Source organism: Hyla sarda, chromosome 11 (genome assembly GCF_029499605.1).
Source record: "Hyla sarda isolate aHylSar1 chromosome 11, aHylSar1.hap1, whole genome shotgun sequence".
NCBI classification, from domain to species: domain Eukaryota; kingdom Metazoa; phylum Chordata; class Amphibia; order Anura; family Hylidae; genus Hyla; species Hyla sarda.
The window spans coordinates 80,712,892-80,732,471 of NC_079199.1; the positions used below are offsets into that span (position 1 = coordinate 80,712,892).

Here is a 19,580-nt window from a genome sequence, read left to right on the forward strand (position 1 = left end):
ATCTGAAGCTTCCTACAGGTAAGGTCATGGTCCCTTTAGTCTGTTTGTGCTGTCGTATCTGGCTGGGGGCCAGCAGGTTCTTCAGAGTGGGGGCTCTGCGGAACGTGATTTGGGGGTGCTCGCTTTGGAGGATGTGCCAGTGTGTTCTCAATATTTGCTTCATCCGAGTAGCGGCGGTGGAGAATGTGGTTATAAAGTTAGTCTTTTGTTTGTTTAATTGTATCGCACAGTCAACTTTTTTCTTTTCTTTGTCCGGGACAAGACACTCTTTTTGTGTTCTGTGTTGTACTTTTCTCAGTGCTTCCTTTATGATTAGACCAGGGTATCTCTTTTCTTTGAATCTTTTTTCCAGGATTTTCGCCTGTGTTTTAAAGGTTCCATTGTCTGTGCAATTCTTTCTCACCCGTTTGAATTGACTTTAGGGGACATTTTTAAGCCATTGCTTGTGATGCCTACTTTCAAAATCCAGATAACTGTTTACATCAACAGTTTTGAAATAAGTTGATGTGATGAAGTTTTCAGAATTATGCCTAACACATAGGTCCAGGAAGTGGATTTCTCTATTACTTGTCTCCATTGTGAACCGGATTCCCCAGTTATTGTTGTTGAGTTCGTCAAGTAGTATGCCGGTGGTTTCTCCTGTCCCATTCCAGATGAAAAACAGATCATCTATATACCTGCCATATAGAATGATATGGGATGATAAGGCCGGGTTAGTAGTGATGTATTTTGACTCGAAGGCGCCCATAAACAGGTTTGCATAAGCCGGTGCGACCTTCGAGCCCATCGCGGTCCCTTTGCACTGTTGGTATGTTTTTTTATTGTAGGTAAAGAAATTGTTGGTTAGTATGAATTCCAATCCTTTAATGATGAACTGTTTCTGTTCAAGTGGCAGTGCATTATCATTTTCCAGATAACTGTAGGCGCTTTTCAGTCCTAGATCATGTGTGATATTAGTGTAGAGTGATGTCACATCGCAGGAGATAAGATGATAATCCGGTTTCCATGGTATTTTGATCAGTGTTTCAATGAGTTGAGTGGAGTCACGCAGATAGCTGGGTAGTTGAATGACATACTTCTGTAAGAACAGGTCTATGTAATGCGAGAGATTACTGTTAAGGGAGTTTGTGTTTGATATGATGGGGCGGCCAGGGGGGGTTATTGATTGTTTTATGAATTTTTGGTAAGAAGTAGAAGTATGGTTTATTGGCATTACTGGTTCTCAGATATTTTTCTTCATCCTTATTCAGGATGTTAAGCTGTGCTCCTTCTTTGATGAGTTGGTGCAAATTCCTAAATTCCTTTCCACCTGTGGGAAGGGATCTTGTTTTATGGACAGATATTATTCTGTATCCAATAGGATCCTATTTGCTTCCTTCTCGTAGTAGTCATAGTCGATGATGACCAGTCCTCTCCCTTAATCCGCACTGCGGATTACGATTGCTGGGTTTTTCTGTAGTTCTCTCATTGCTGTCCTTTCTTTCGCGGTGAGGTTAGATTTTTTTGACTCCATTTGTTTCAACATTTCTTTGGAAACAAGTTCATGAAATACCTCAATGCTGGGCCCTTTGCTTGTACCGGGTAGAATGCTGATGGTAGTTTGACTGGCTGATGTATCATCAGATCATTACTCAATTCCATATCTTTGTCCTCCTGTTTTTGGTGTGTACCATTTGTTTCTTTGATGGCAAAAAATCTCTGTAGTGTGAGCTTCCTGATAAACCTATTGAGGTCTAGGAAAATCTGGAATTCATCCCCTTTGTGTGACGGGCAAAATGAGAGCCCTTTCTCTAATAGGGTAATAGAAACTCTGAGTACCCCAAAATCATTATTTATACAAGCAAGCCATAACCTCTTGAAAAAATACCAAAACCTGAGCAAGGAGGTCCAGGACAGAATCAAACAACAGCGATGTAAACTACAAAGCACTCCACCCAGGTTTGACCTAGGAACACCTGCTAAACCAGAAACCGGGATAGTGAATCTGATAGATCTGGATCTCACTATCCATGAAGCAATAACGCCACCAGAACCTGCAATCATGGAACATCATAATTGTGAAACTGTACAGGGTAATGAAATTACAGTAGTTGACAACACTGACAATCAGAGCTCCCTGGCTCAATACCTCAGAGAAAGGAAGAACCAAACCGCAGATCGCACAGAAAAAGCGGGGCAAAGTGAGAAACCTAATCCCACAGGAATTCCTTTTTTAGAGGTAGGCCCCAGGAACAAACCATCCAACATACCAATGATGTTCCAAAAGAAGAAAAACAAAAGAAAGCTGGAAGATACAGAGGGAAACGAGGAGGAAAAAGAACAGGACGAAAGAAGAGCAAAGAAAGTAGTACCTCCAGCAACAGTGGAGGGACAATAAAAATCTTCAACCTCTCAAAACATTGCCTAAGCCCATACGAGACAACCCTATTGGAGAAAGGGCTCTCATTCTGCCCGTCACACAAAGGGAATGAATTCCAGATTTTCCTAGACCTCAATAGGTTTATCAGGAAGCTCACACTACAGAGATTTTTTGCCATCAAAGAAACAAATGGTACACACCAAAAACAGGAGGACAAAGATATGGAATTGAGTAATGATCTGATGATACATCAGTCAGTCAAACTACCATCAGCATTCTACCCGGTACAAGCAAAAGGGCCCAGCATTGAGGTATTTCATGAACTTGTTTCCAAAGAAATGTTGAAACAAATGGAGTCAAAAAAATCTGACCTCACCGCAAAAGAAAGGACAGCAATGAGAGAACTACAGAAAAACCCAGCAATCGTAATCCGCAGTGCGGATAAAGGGGAAGGACTGGTCATCCTCGACTATGACTACTACGAGAAGGAAGCAAATAGGATCCTATTGGATACAGAATACTATCTGTCCATAAAACAAGATCCCTTCCCACAGGTGGAAAGGAATTTAGGAATTTGCACCAACTCATCAAAGAAGGAGCACAGCTTAACATCCTGAATAAGGATGAAGAAAAATATCTGAGAACCAGTAATGCCAATAAACCATACTTCTACTTCTTACCAAAAATTCATAAAACAATCAATAACCCCCCCTGGCCGCCCCATCATATCAAACACAAACTCCCTTAACAGTAATCTCTCGCATTACATAGACCTGTTCTTACAGAAGTATGTCATTCAACTACCCAGCTATCTGCGTGACTCCACTCAACTCATTGAAACACTGATCAAAATACCATGGAAACCGGATTATCATCTTATCTACTGCGATGTGACATCACTCTACACTAATATCACACATGATCTAGGACTGAAAAGCGCCTACAGTTATCTGGAAAATGATACTGCACTGCCACTTGAACAGAAACAGTTCATCATTAAAGGATTGGAATTCATACTAACCAACAATTTCTTTACCTACAATAAAAAAACATACCAACAGTGCAAAGGGACCGCGATGGGCTCGAAGGTCGCACCGGCTTATGCAAACCTGTTTATGGGCGCCTTCGAGTCAAAATACATCACTACTAACCCGGCCTTATCATCCCATATCATTCTATATGGCAGGTATATAGATGATCTGTTTTTCATCTGGAATGGGACAGGAGAAACCACCGACATACTACTTGACGAACTCAACAACAATAACTGGGGAATCCGGTTCACAATGGAGACAAGTAATAGAGAAATCCACTTCCTGGACCTATGTATTAGCCATAATTCTGAAAACTTCATCACATCAACTTATTTCAAAACTGTTGATGTAAACAGTTATCTGGATTTTGAAAGTGGGCATCACAAGCAATGGCTTAAAAATGTCCCCTACAGTCAATTCAAACGGGTGAGAAAGAATTGCACAGACAATGGAACCTTTAAAACACAGGCGAAAATTCTGGAAAAAAGATTCAAAGAAAAGAGATACCCTGGTCTAATCATAAAGGAAGCAATGAGAAAAGTACAACACAGAACACAAAAAGAGTGTCTTGTCCCGGACAAAGAAAAGAAAAAAGTTGACTGTGCGATACAATTAAACATACAAAAGACCAACTTTATAACCACATTCTCCACCGCCGCTACTCGGATGAAGCAGATATTGAGAACACACTGGCACATCCTCCAAAGCGACGTATACCTTAAAGGAAAAATTCCCGAGCACCCCCAAATCACATTCCGCAGAGCCCCCACTCTGAAGAACCTGCTGGCCCCCAGCCAGATACGACAGCACAAACAGACTAAAGGGACCATGAACTTACCTGTAGGAAGCTTCAGATGTGGGTCCACCCGTTGCAAATGCTGCAAGGAGATCAAAAACAATGTAAATGAGATTAAGTCACATTCAACAGATGAAAGATTCCAACTCAAATACAGACTGACATGCCAATCGAATTATGTCATCTACCTACTGGATTGTATGTGCGGTCTGCAGTATATAGGCAGGATGAACAAACATAGACAAAATATAAAGAAAAAATTTCTGCTCCATGGAGTCTCCAGGCACTGTGCAATTGCACACCCGGAGAGTGCGGATCCCATAAAAATCACTCCCATTGATCACATTCCTGATCACAATTCCAACCGATATGAACTCCTAAAAAAACGAAAGGTCTTTTGGATCTTCAAGTTGAGCACAGTGAACCCGAGGGGTCTCAATGAAATAGACGAGACTATTATATAATCAGTTATCATAATTCCAATAATCCTTTATGTCCATATAATGGCTCAAGCTAGCTAGACAACCAGGGTATAGTAAGTGTCTACTACCAATAACGTTCAATTAGACCACCCGTCATATGCTTCATACCCGCCGCGACTACAATTTCGGTCCGGTTAGACACGCTGGGAGCGCTATAATTATTAAAGAATTATTAATAATTAATAATTGTTATATTCAAATGCACACCGGCATGCCCATCCCCTATAACCAAGGAACATACCCAAGATACAATTATCTTGATCCCAAACAGAGGATACCTCACCATCCGCTTACCTGCATCAAGATAGTCCACACCTCTCCCACAAAGAAACCATTACGTTCTCCTTTAATGGTGTTTCCAGCGGCCTGGACCGAACTACTAATCTACATACCAGTTTCGGCGTGTTCCACTCTATGCTTGTGCTACGGGGTAACTCCAAAGAAATACCCCCAACATTCAGGGACAGCGCATGCGGCGACAAACGGGTCCGCAGCCTGCCAACAGTGGGCACTCGTACATGAGACCTCAGCGCCTCCTAGAAGTTACAAGGTTCCAATACCTAATATGAATATCACAAACCTGGCGCACCAACCTGCGGAGAGTTCCTCATCTTGTTAATATTCGCAGCCTGACCGCAGCCCAACAGCAGTGGGCACCTTCTAAGGGAGACCTCAGCTCCTTCTAGGAGTGACGAGGGTATAAGTGCTAATTTAACCAATATAAAGGTGTTATACCATATCTATAATTCTGCTTTACATATTTTAAGTTTTTCATGTTTGTTAATTTCCTTATGTGTAAAAAAACTTTTTGCCAAAATGTGATAATTGCAATGACCCGGTGACCCGGCAGCAGTTCTATGCCGGTCCACAGGTGTATATTTAAACGAGCGGGAATGTGCTCTTGTAACAACCACTGCCTGATGAAGAACCCGGCCCGGGTTTGAAACTAATGTGTTGCACCCTTCTTTTTTACCAATAAAGGCCAGTTGTTTTATGGACTACTACCGGCTGGAATCGATACTTGGGGAATAGGCTCCAGGGGCTAAGCAAGTCCTATCTTTTCGGTTCTCCTCATACTAAAGAATACATCATAGGGCGGTCTTCCGAGGAGGTTCGTCCCCAGGGAAGCCTGCACTCTCACAGGGTACGCCAGGAAGGAGTGCGGGCTCCCCTGGGGACGAACCTTCCGGTTTCTCCCTTGGTATTTTCCAGAGGGATTGGGCTGGTTCACGTACCCAACCCTGGGCTGGGCGGTCCCCGGGCAAAGCCTCCGTAACGGTCTCCTGACAGGCTTCCATGCCTGTAGACTTTGACACGCAGAGAACAAGAGAGGCTAGAAGGGCGGGAGGTACGGGTCCCTGTACCCAGGAAGGGCGCGCCGTTCTTAGGCACAGGATCAGTGACTTGGACCGCCCTCGGCAGCGGAGAGCAGAAGCATCGGGGGAGTAAGAATACATCGGCGGGCGGTCCATCGAGGAGGTGCATCACCAGGGGAGCCCGTACTCAGCCGCTCTCTCAGGGTAGGCCAGGGCCGAGCGCGGGCTCCCCTGGAGACGAACCTTCCGGTTTCTCCCTTGGTATTTTCCAGGGGGAATGGGCTGGTTCATGTACCCGACCAGGGGCAGGGCGGTCCCTGGGCGAAGCCTCTCTAACAGTCCCCTGACAGGCTTCCATGCCTATAGACCTTTGACACGTAGAGAACCAGAGAGGCTATAAGGGCGGGAGGTGCGGGTCCCTGTACCCAGGCCGGGCGCGCCGTCCTTGGGCATAGGATCGGTGACGCGAGCACCCAGCAGCGGGGAGCATAAGCGTCAGGCGAGTCAACAAACATCTGCGTGCGGTCCACTGAGGCGCCTCGGCCCTCCAGAGGCAAAATGAAAAATGACAAAGTCCAGGTTGTCGGCCAGCAGGAGGAGATGTGAGTTCCTATGCCCAGGATGGTCAACCTAACATAGCAAGGCCCCTGGAAGGATCTTCCATGCCTGTAGACTTTTGACATGCAGAGAACAAGAGAGGCTATAAGGGCGGGAGACGCGGGTCCCTGTACCCAGACAGGGCATGCCGTCATTGGGCACAGGATCGGTGATGCGGACACCCCAGCGTCGGGGAGCAGAAGCGTCGCCCGAGTCGGCAAACATTGGTGGGCGGTCCGCCGAGGAAGTCCATCACCAGGGGAGCCAGTACTCAGCCGCTCTCTCAGGGTACGCCAGGGCCGAGCATGAGCTCCCCTGGGGACGAACCTTCCAGTTTCTACCTTGTTATTTTCCAGGGGGATTGAGCTGTTTCATGTACCCAACCCGCCAACCCGGAGCTGGGCGGTCCCCGGGCAAAGCCTCCGTAACGATCCCCTGACAGGCTTCCATGTCTGTAGACCTTTGACACACAGAGAACCAGAGAGGTTATAAGGGCGGGAGGCGTGGGTCCCTGTACCCACGCAGGGTGCGCCGTCCTTGGGCACAGGATCGGTGATGTGGACCCCCGGCAGCGGGGAGCGGAAGCATCGGGCGAGTAAGAATAAATCGGCGTGTGGTCCACCGAGGAGGTTCATCCCCAGGGGAGCCTGTACTCAGCCACTCTCTCAGCGTACACGAGGGCCGAGCGCGGGCTCCCCTGGGGACGAACTTTCCGGTTTCTCCCTTGGTATTTTCCAGGAGGAATGGGCTGGTTCATGTACCCGACCCGTGGCTGGGCGGTCCCCGGGCGAAGCCTCTGAAACAGTCCCCTGACAGGCTTCCATGCCTGTAGACCTTTGACACTTAGAGAACCAGTGCAGCTATAAGGGCGGGAGGTGCGGGTCCCTGTACCCAGGCAGGGCGCGCCGTCCTTGGGCACAGGATCGGTGACGCAGACACCCCGGCAGCGGACAACAAACATCGGCGGGCGGTCTGCCGAGGAGGTTCATCCCCAGGGGAGCCCGTACTCAGCCGCTTTCTCAGGGTACGCCAGGGCTGAGTGCGGGCTTCCCTGGGGACGAACCTTCAGGTTTCTCCCTTGGTATTTTCCAGGGGGAATGGGCTGGTTCACGTACCCAACCCTGGGCTGGGCAGTCCCCGGGTGAAGCCTCCGGAACAGTCCCTGACAGGCTTCCATGCCTGTAGACCTTTGACACACAGAGAACCAGAGAGGTTATAAGGGCGGGAGGCGTGGGTCCCTGTACCCACGCAGGGTGCGCCGTCCTTGGGCACAGGATCGGTGATGTGGACCCCCGGGGAGCGGAAGCATCGGGCGAGTAAGAATACATCGTCGGGCGGTCCACCGAGGAGGTTCGTCAACAGGGGAGCCGTACTCAGCTGCTCTCTCAAGGTATGCCAGGGCCGAGCGCGGGCTCCCCTGGGGATGAACCTTCAGGTTTCTCCCTTGGAATTTTCCAGGGGGAATGGGCAGGTTTACGTACACGACCCAGGGCTGGGCGGTCCCCGGACGAAGCCTCCGGAACGGTCCCCTGACAGGCTTCCATGCCTGTAGACCTTTGACAGACAGAGAACCAGAGAGGCTATAAGGGCGGGAGGCACGGATCCATGTACCCAGGAAGGGCGCGCCGTCCTTAGGCACAGGATCAGTGACATGGACCCCCCGGCAGTGGAGAGCAGAAGCATCGGGGGAGTAAGAATACATCGGCGGGCGGTCCATTGAGGAGGTTCGTTCCCAGGGGAGCCCGTACTCAGCCGCTCTCTCAAGGTAGGCCAGGGCCGAGCGCTGGCTCTCCTGGGGACGGACTTTCTGGTTTCTCCCTTGGTATTTTCCAGGGGGATTGGGCTAGTTCATGTACCCGACCATGGGCCGGGCGGTCCCCGGGCGAAGCTTCTGAAACAGTTCCCTGACAGGCTTCCATGCCTGTAGACCTTTGACACGTAGAAAACCAGATAGGCTATAAGCGCGGGAGGCGCGGGTCCCTGCACCTAGGCAGGGTGCGCCGTCCTTGGGCACAGGATCGGTGACGTGGACCGCCCGGCCGCCGGGAGCGGAAGCATCGGGCGAGTAAGAAAACATTGTTGGGCGGTACGCTGAGGAGGTTCCTCCCCAGGGGAGCCCGTACTCAACCGCTCTCTCAGGGTATGCCAGGGCCTAGCGTGGGCTCCCCTGGGGACAAACTTTCCAGTTTCTCCCTTGGTATTTTCCAGGGGGATTGGGCTGGTTCATGTACCCGACACGGGGCTGGGCGGTCCCCGGGCGAAGCCTCTGAAACAATCCCCTGACAGGCTTCCATGCCTGGTGCGCCTTCCTTGGGCACAGGATCGGTGATGTGGACCCCCGACAGCGGGGAGCGAAAGCATCGGGCGAGTAAGAATACATCGGCGTGCGGTCCACCGAGGAGGTTCGTCCCCAAGGGAGCCCGTACTCAGCCGCTCTCTCAGGGTACGCGAGGGCCGAGAGTGTGCCCCCTGGGGACGAACTTTCCGGTTTCTCCCTTGGTATTTTTCACGGGGATTGGACTGGTTCATGTACCCGACCCCGGGCTGGGCGGTCCCCGGGCGAAGCCTCTGAAACAGTCCACTGACAGGCTTCCATGCCTGTAGACCTTTGACACGTATAGAATCAGTGAGGCTATAAGGGCGGGAGGCGCGGGTCCCTGTGCCAAGGCAGGGCGCGCCGTCCTTGGGCATAGGAGCGGTGACACGGACATCCCGGCAGCAGGGAGCAGAAGCGTCGGGTGAGTCAACAAACACCGGCGTGCGGTCCGCTGAGGCGCCTCGGTCCTCCAGAGGCGAAATTAAATATTACAAAGTCAAGGTTGTTGGCCAGGGGGAGATGCGAGTCCCTATGCCCAGGATGGTCAACCGAACATGGCAAGGTCTCTGGAAGGATCTTCCATGCCTGTAGACTTTTGACACGCAGAGAACAAGAGAGGCTATAAGGGCGGGTCCCTGTACCCAGACAGGGCGCGCCGTCCTTGGGCACAAGATCGGAGATGCGGACCCCTCAGCATCCGGGAGCAGAAGCCTTCCGGTTTCTCCCTTGGTATTTTCCAGGGGGAATAGGCTGGTTCATGTACCCGACCCGGGGCCGGGCGGTCCCCTGGCGAAGCCTCTTAAACAGTCCCCTGACAGGCTTCCATGCCTGTAGACCTTTGACACGCAGAGAACCATAGAGGCTATAAGGGTGGGAGGCGCAGGTCCCTTTACCCAGGCAGGGCACACCGTCCTTGGGCACAGGATCGGTGACGCGGACACCCCGGCAGCGGTCAACAAACATCGGTGTGCGGTCCGCTGAGGCGCCTCGGCTCCCCCAGAGGGTAAATGAAAAATGACAAAGTCTAGGTTGTCGGCCAGGGGGAGATGCGAGTCCCTATGCCCAGGATGGTCAACCGAACATGGCAAGGCTTCTGGAAGGTTCTTCCATGCATGTAGACTTTTGACATGCAGAGAACCAGAGAGGCTTTAAGGGCGGGAGGTGCGGGTTCCTGCACCCAGGAAGGGCGCAACGTCCTTGGGCACAGGATCAGTGATGCGGACCCCCCCCCCCCGGCCGCGAGGAGCAGAAGCGTCGGGCGAGTAAGAATACATCAGAGGGCGGTCTGCTGAGGAGGTTCGCCCCCCAGGGGGGCCCACACTCGGCCTCTCTCACATGGTACGCTAGGGCCGAGCGCTAGCTCCCCCGGTGAAGAACCTTCCGGTTTCTCCCTTGGTTTTTTCCAGGGTAGGCCAGGGCCGAGCGCGGGCTCTCCTGCGAACGGACTTACCGGTTTCTCCCTTGGTATTTTCCAGGTAGATTGGGCTGGTTCATGTACCCCACCCGGGGTTGGGCGGTCCCCGGGCGAAGCCTCTGAAACAGTCCCCTGACAGGCTTCCATGCCTGTAGACCTTTAACACGTATAGCACCAGAGAGGATATACGGGCGTGAGGTGCGGGTCCCTGTACCCAGGCAGGGCACTTCGTCCTTGGGCACAGGATCGGTGACGCGGACATCCCAGCAGGAGGAAGCAGAAGCATCGGGCGAGTCAACAAACATCGGCGTGCGGTCCGCTGAGGCACCTCGGCCCTCCAGAGGCGAAATGAAAAATTACGAAGTCCAGATTGTCGGCCAGGGGGAGATGCGAGTCCCTATGCCCAGGGTGGTCAACCGGACATGGCAAGGCCTCTGGAAGGATCTTCCATGCCTGTAGACTTTTGGCATGCAGATAACAAGAGAGGCTATAAGGGCGGGAGGCACGGGTCCCTGTATCCAGGCAGGGCGCGCAGTCCTTGGGCACAGGATCAGTAACGTGGACCACCTGGCGGTGGGGAGCAGAAGCGTTGGGCAAATCAACAAACATCGGCGGGCGGTCCGATGAGGCGCCCCGGCCCTACAGAGGAGAAATGAAATATTTCAAAGTCCAGGATGTCGGCCAGGACGAGGTGCGTGTCCCTATGCCCAGGAGGGTCAACCGGACACGTAAAGCCCTTTGGAAGGGTTTTCCATGCCTGTAACTTTTGACATGCAGAGAACCAGAGAAGCTATAAGTGCGGGAGGTGTAAGTCCCTGTACCCAGGAAGGGCACGCCGTCCTTGGGCACAGGATCGGTGATGCGGACCCCTGGCAGCGGGGAGCAGAAGTGTCGGCGAGTCGGCAAACATCGGCGGGCGGTCCGCTGAGGCGCCCCGGGCCTCCGGAGGCGAAATTAAAAAACGATCATGGGCAAGACTTCTGGAAGGGTCTTCCATGCCTGTAGACTTTTGAAATGTAGAGAACCAGAGACGCTATAAGGGCGGGAGGCGCGGGTCCCTGTATCAAGGCAGGGCGTGCCGTCCTTGGGCACAGGATTGGTGACGCGGACCCCCCGGCGGCGGTTGCAAAAGCGTCGGGCGAGTCGGCAAACATTGGTGGGGCGATTTGGCTAGGCGCCCCGGACCTCTGGAGGCGAAATTAAAAATATCAAAGTCCCGGTTGTTGGCCAGGTGGATGTACGGGTCCCTTTGCCCAGGAGGATCACTTGAGGTGACTCACTGTAACAAACCACCTCCTCATATATTCTCCCTACTACTGTGGGGACACACTGTAACAAACCTGTTTCTCATGTAATCTCCTTACTACTTGAGTGACAAACTGTAAGGAACTCATGTAATCTCCTTACTACTGGGGTGACACACTTTAACAAACCCCATCCTCATGTTATTAATTTATTGCTGGGGTGACATACTGTAACAAACCTCCTCCTCATGTAATCTTCTTACTACTGGGGTGACACACAGTAACAAACCTCCTTTCTAATGTAATCTCATTACTTCTGGGGTGACCCACTGTAACAAACCACCTCCTCATATAATCTCCTTACTACTGGGGTGACACACTGTAACAAATCTCCTCTTCATGTGATCTCCTTACTACTGGGGTGACACACTGTAACAAACCCCCTACTCTTGTAATCTCCTTACTACTTGGGTTAAAGACTGAAACATACCTCCTCCTCATGTAATCTCCTTACTACTGTGGTGAAACACTGTAATAAACCTCCTCCTCCTCATGTTATTAACTTACTAATGGGGTGACACACTGTAACAAACCTCCTTTCCATGTAATCTCTTTACTACTGGGGTGACACACTGTAACAAACCTCCTGCTCACATAATCTCCTTACTACTGGGTTGACACAATGTAACAAACCGCCTCCTCATGTAATCTCTTTACTACTGGGATGACACACTGTTAAAAAAAAAAAAAAAAACATCCTCATATTATTAACTTACTACTTGGGTGACACACTGTAATAAACCTCCTCATGTTATTAACTTACTAATGGGGTGACACACTGTAACAAACCTCCTGCTCTTGTAATCTCCTTACTACTGGGGTGACACAATGTAACAAACCGCCTCCTCATGTAATCTCCTTACTACTGGGGTGACACACTGTAACAACCCCCCTACTCGTGTAATCTCCTTACTTCTGGGGTGACACCCTATAACAAACCTCCTCCTCGTGTGATCTCCTTAATACTAAGGTGACACACTGTAACAAACCTCCTCCTTATGTAATCTTACTACTGGGGTGACACACTGTAACAAACCTCCCCATGTATTCTCCTTAGTACTGGGGTGACACAATGCAACAAACCCCATCCTCATGTTACGAACTTGCTACTGGGGTGGCACACTGTATCAAACCTCTTCCTCATGTAATCTCCTTACTATTGGGGTGAAAAACTGTAGCAAACCTCCTCCCCATGTATTATCCTTACTACTGTGGTGACACACTGTAACAAATCTCCTCCTCGTGTAATGTCCTTACTACGTGGTGACACACTGTAACAAACCCCTCCTCAAGTAATCTTCTTACTACTGGGATGACACACTGTAACAAACCCCCTCCTCATGTAATCTCCTTACTACTGGGGAAACAAAATGTAACAAACCTCCTCCTCAAGTAATCTCCTTACTACTGGGATGACACACTGTAACAAACCCCCTCCTCATGTAATCTCCTTACTACTGGGGAAACAAAATGTAACAAACCTCCTCCTCAAGTAATCTCCTTACTACTGGGATGACACACTGTAACAAACCCCCTCCTCATGTAATCTCCTTACTACTGGGGAAACAAAATGTAACAAACCTCCTCCTCAAGTAATCTCCTTACTACTGGGATGACACACTGTAACAAACCCCCTCCTCATGTAATCTCCTTACTACTGTGGTGACACACTGTAACAAACCTCCTCCTCATGAAATTTTCTTACTACTGGGGTGACACACTGTAACAAACCTCCTCATCATGTAATCTCTTTACTACTGGGGTGACACAATGTAACACACCTACTCCTTGTGTAATCCTTGTGACACCCTGTAACAAACTCATCTAATTTCCTTACTACTGGGTTGACACACTTTAACAAACCCCATCCTCAAGTTATTAATTTACTGCTGGGGTGACACGCTGTAACAAACCTCCTCCACATGTAATCTTCTTACTACTTGGGAGACACACTGTAAAAAATAAACCCTCCTCATGTAATCTTCTTACAACTGGGGTGACACACTGTAACAAACCTCCTCCTCATGAAATCTTCTTACTACTGAGATGACACACTGTAACAAACCCCCTCCTCATGTAATCTCCTTACTACTGGGGTGACACACTGTAACAAACCTTCTCCTCATGTAAACTCCTTACTACTGGGGTGACAAACTGTAACAAACATTCTCCTCATGTAATATCCATTCTAATATGGTGACACACTGTAACAAATCTCATCCTCATGTAATCTTCATACTACTTGGCTGACACACTGTAACAAACCTCCTCCACATGTTATTGACTTACTACTGGGGTGACACACTGTAACAAACCTCCTCATAATGTAATCTTCTTACTACTGGGGTGACACTCTGTAACAAACCTTCTCCCCATGAAATATCCTTACTATTATGGTGACACACTGTAACAAACCTCCTCATCATGTAATCTCCTTACTACTGGGGTGACACAATGTAACACACCTACTCCTTGTGTAATCCTTGTGACACTCTGTAACAAACTCATCTAATCTCCTTACTACTGGGTTGACACACTTTAACATACCCCATCCTCAAGTTATTAATTTACTGCTGGGGTGACACGCTGTAACAAACCTCCTCCACATGTAATCTTCTTACTACTTGGGAGACACACTGTAAAAAATAAACCCTCCTCATGTAATCTTCTTACAACTGGGGTGACACACTGTAACAAACCTCCTCCTCATGAAATCTTCTTACTACTGGGGTGACACACTGTAACAAACCCCATCCTCATGTAATCTTCTTACAACTGGGGTGACACAATGTAAGAAACCTCCTCATCATGTAATCTACTCACTACTGGGGTGACACACTGTAACAAACCCCCTCCTCCTGTAATATTCTTACGACTGGGGTGACACACTGTAACAAACCCCATCATCATGTAATCTTCTTACTACTAGGGTGACACACTGTAACAAACCTCCTCCTAATGTAATATCTTGACTACTGGGGTGACACGCTGTAACAAACCCCCTCCTCATGTAATCTCCTTACTACTGAGATGACACACTGTAACAAACCCCCTCCTCATGTAATCTCCTTACTACTGGGGTGACACACTGTAACAAACCTTCTCCTCATGTAAACTCCTTACTACTGGGGTGACAAACTGTAACAAACCTTCTCCTCATGTAATATCCATTCTAATATGGTGACACACTGTAACAAATCTCATCCTCATGTAATCTTCATACTACTTGGCTGACACACTGTAACAAACCTCCTCCACATGTTATTGACTTACTACTGGGGTGACACACTGTAACAAACCTCCTCATAATGTAATCTTCTTACTACTGGGGTGACACACTGTAACAAACCTTCTCCCCATGAAATATCCTTACTATTATGGTGACACACTGTAACAAACCTCCTCATCATGTAATCTCCTTACTACTGGGGTGACACAATGTAACACACCTACTCCTTGTGTAATCCTTGTGACACCCTGTAACAAACTCATCTAATCTCCTTACTACTGGGTTGACACACTTTAACAAACCCCATCCTCAAGTTATTAATTTACTGCTGGGGTGACACGCTGTAACAAACCTCCTCCACATGTAATCTTCTTACTACTTGGGAGACACACTGTAAAAAATAAACCCTCCTCATGTAATCTTCTTACTACTGGGGTGACACACTGTAACAAACCTCCTCCTCATGAAATCTTCTTACTACTGGGGTGACACACTGTAACAAACCCCATCCTCATGTAATATTCTTACGACTGGGGTGACACACTGTAACAAACCCCATCATCATGTAATCTTCTTACTACTAGGGTGACACACTGTAACAAACCTCCTCCTACTGTAATCTCTTGACTACTGGGGTGACACGCTGTAACAAACCCCCTCCTCATGTGATCTCCTTACTACTGAGATGACACACTGTAACAAACCCCCTCCTCATGTAATCTCCTTACTACTGGGGTGACACACTGTAACAAACCTTCTCCTCATGTAAACTCCTTACTACTGGGGTGACAAACTGTAACAAACCTTCTCCTCTTGTAATATCCTTTCTAATATGGTGACACACTGTAACAAATCTCATCCTCATGTAATAGACATGTGCATTTCGTTTCGGAACGGATCGCTAAAATAACAAAAAGTGTGATTTTCGTTATTTTCGGATGATGCCGAAAAACGAACATGAAATATCGAATGTTTCCGAAAACACCCCATTAACGAATGCTAATCTGACGATATTCGTAAGGTGCCAAACATAAAATATCGGGTCTTTACGAAAACGCCGTATTAACGAATGCCAATCTGACGATATTCGTTAAGATCCGAATGCCGATTAACATATGCATTCGATAACTACGAATGTTGACTCTTGTTAACAAACAATGCAGTCTGTAAATAACGTACGCATTCATTACTCACGAATGCATTCGCTACTCACGAATGCATTCGTTATGTACAAATGCATTAGTTATGTACGAATGCATTAGTTATGTACGAATGCATTCGTTAATTACGAATGCATTCGGTTTTTTTTTATTATTATAAATTTAATACGTACAAAGTCCATTAATGCTTACATCATTATCACAAAGCAAACAAACAAAACTCCTCCCCCTCCCTTTTCCCTCCCTCCCCTTAAGAAAGCCTGCCCGAAATCCATTGACTTCCTTCCTTTCCCTACTCCTCTCTTACTCTTTACTCCTTTTCACTATCTACTTTCTCCTTTCTCCCAGGGTAGCCATTTATTCTCGATTTTTTTTATTTCTTTCACTGTCCTTGAACCACAACAACTCATAAGTTCTAACCTTATTTATACCTCCTAACCATTCTTCCCTTGATGGAACCGCTGGGGCCAACCATTTCCTAAGAATCAAATTCTTTGCCACTCCTAATACTCCAAGTATAAGATCAGTATGCTTCGTTCCCATTGTTCCTAGTCCATAAATTGCAACCTTAGGTTCAAAGAGCAATATCACGCCTATTCTAGCTTTAATAGTTTCAAACACTACACTCCAAAAATTGCAACTTCGTGCAATTCCATACCATATGTAACCAATTACTTCCCTCAAACCCACACTTGGGGCATTGTGCATTTTCCCTAACATTAATTTTATACAAAAATTGCGGTGAGTACTGTGCCCGATATACTAACATCAAAAAAGACACCCTATTATTTGCATTGATCGTTGTTCTTCTAATATTCTTTAACACCAATTTCCACTCTTCTTCTGAAATTCCACCTATATCCAGTGCCTGTCCTAACCGTTTGACTACGTCATCCCAACCCTTCTGACCTAACATTTTATATAAAGTACTCATTATTTTCCTTTCCCCCCCCCCCCTGTGCACTTTAAATATATTCTGTAATGTGATAACACCCTACCTTTAATTTCCCTTTCGGTTCTTCCTGTCCCAAGGCGTCTTTTAACTGTACATAACCAAAGTAATTAGTATTTTTTAGATTAAAGCGTTCACTCAAACATTCCCAATCTATTATTTCCCCATTTGTGCAAACCTGCTCTAACAACCTAATTCCTTTATCTTCCCAATTCACATATTCTGCAATTTTCTTTATTTCTGGGAAGTTCTCATTTTCCCATAAGGGGGTACACCACACACACTACTCATTATCCCTGTTGCTGACTTCATACTATCCCATACTTGTAGCAATAAATCTTTAGCTACGTTCTCCTCTTCTACACCCTTCTTCAAACTCCCACTCTCCAACCACTCCCATATGGACCCAGATTTCTTACACCCCCTTTTCAAATAATCCAACAGTGTTTGTTGCTCTTGAATAACCAATGTTAGTTGGGATGCTATGAAATATTGCTGAAAATTAGGGAGACCCAGCCCTCCTTCCTCTAAGGGATGGTACAAATATTGACTCTTGATCCTGACTCTTTTTTCACCCCATATAAGATTGTTTAATATACTTTCCAATTTTTTAAACCAAATATTTTTTATCCATATGGGAGAAGCTCTCAAATAATGTGTTATCATGGGGAGTAATACCATTCTCAGCAGTCCTATTCTATCTGCCATTCCCAATCTCATTTTCCTCCATGTATTTACCTTTCCCCTTACCTTCCCCAACAGAGGTCCAAATTTAATCTCTCAAAATCCAAGACAGCGCTAGAGATCTTAACACCCAGATATTCCAAACTATCATTAAGTCTTAGTAGTTTTACAGGGCCAATAGGGACCTCAATTTCTTCATCCAAAGGCATGAGACCGGACTTCTGCCAATTAATTTTCATTCCTGAGAAATATCCAAATTTTTCCACTAACCTAATCACTTCCTGTACTTTCTCTACCAGATTCCTAACAAACAAAAGCACATCATCGGCATATAATAACATTCTTTCTCTATCCCCTTGTACCCCAAACCCTTGAAAGACTTCTGTGTTCCTAACTATAGCTGCTAGTGGCTCTATAAAGAGTGCAAATAATAAAGGTGATAACGGACATGCCTGTCTTGAACCTCTTTTTTTTTTAAACGTATTCGTAAATTTCCCATTAATACTAATTTTTGCTATAGGAGCTGAATAAACCATTTTTATAGCTTTTAAGAATAAAGTGCCCAAACTAAATCTTTCCACCACCCCAAAGAGGAAACCCCACTCCACCCTGTCGAACGCTTTGTTGGCGTCCAACGACAGGATGGAGCGGGGATCCCCTCCGCGTGTTTGAATGTTAAGGAATGTCCTGTGTATATTGGAAAACATATTCCTACCTACCATAAAACCCCTTTGTTCTTGCCCTATCATCTCACCCAAAACCTTTTTTAATCTTCCTGCCCATAATTTTGCAAAAATTTTGTAATCCGTATTCAATAGTGATATAGGACGGTAATTCTCCATCTTTTCCCTGTTGCCCCCCTTCTTGGGGATCAATATTATCACTGCTTCAGACATTGAAGGGGTCATAGCCCCTCTTTCCAAGGATTCATTAATAATCTCCATCAAGCAGGGCAACAGAGACCCATGAAATCTTTTATAAAAATCAAATGAGAACCCATCAGACCCTGGGGCGGAATTCCCCGCACATGTTCTCAATACTTCTTGGACTTCCCCCAGGCTAATCCCCTCATTCATTTTCCTCTTCCCCTCCTCATTTAAACTTGGCAGAACTAAATTTTGTAAGAATGTTTTAATCTCCGATTCTGATTTTACCCCTTCAGATTCATATAATGTTTGATAATACTCCATCGCTATCTTCCTTATCTCCTCTTGATCTGTTACTATTAATCCCTGCTTATTTTCTAAATTAGTAATTTCCGTATTTTCCCTTTGATTTTTTATTATACCAGAGAGCCACTTATTGGATTTCCCCCCTTCCGCATAGCGTTTTTGTCCCCAGAAAAAAATACTATGTTGTGCCTTCTCAAGCATTAACTCTTTATATTCTTTTTGCGCTTGTTCCAGTTTTCCCCAGTTCTCATCTCTTGCATCAGTTGCATAAACTTCCTCCAATTTTTTAATCTGATCTACCAAGTTATCTTCTTTCTTCCTTACTTTCCTCCTAAACTGGGTTATATTTCGGGACAAAATCCCTCTCAAATATGCTTTCATAGCATCCCAAACCATAAATATATCGGCCGAACCTTTGTTTGTAGCCCAAAACCATTTAATCTCCTCCTCTATACCCTTTGTCACGTCTTCCACCTCAAACCAATGCGGATTAATATTTCTATTCATATTCTGGGGGGGGACCCGATCTTCACCACCGAAACTACAGACCACCATGGAGTGATCAGACAAGCCCTTGGGCTCATAAACAATTTTTCTAATACCCCTTGCTCCACTATCATTGGCCAGAATCAAATCGATACGTGATGCAGTTTTATGGCTCAAATTAAAACAGGAAAAATTTTCTCGCAAAGGATTCAGGTTTCTCCATACATCTCTCCATCCTACTTCTTTACAAAAATCTGCCAGGACATTCCTCCCCTCCC

General features: G+C 47.0%; 1 protein-coding gene across 1 annotated transcript in view; it reads left to right on the top strand.

Annotated features, from left to right (window-relative positions):
* The window catches only part of LOC130295183 (uncharacterized), a 27,858-nt gene continuing 8,278 nt past the window's right edge, over positions 1 to 19,580 (top strand). The window contains exon 1 of the mRNA XM_056545645.1: positions 1 to 18. The gene's annotated coding sequence lies outside the window, so the exon portion shown is untranslated. The remainder of the gene's footprint in view (positions 19 to 19,580) is intronic.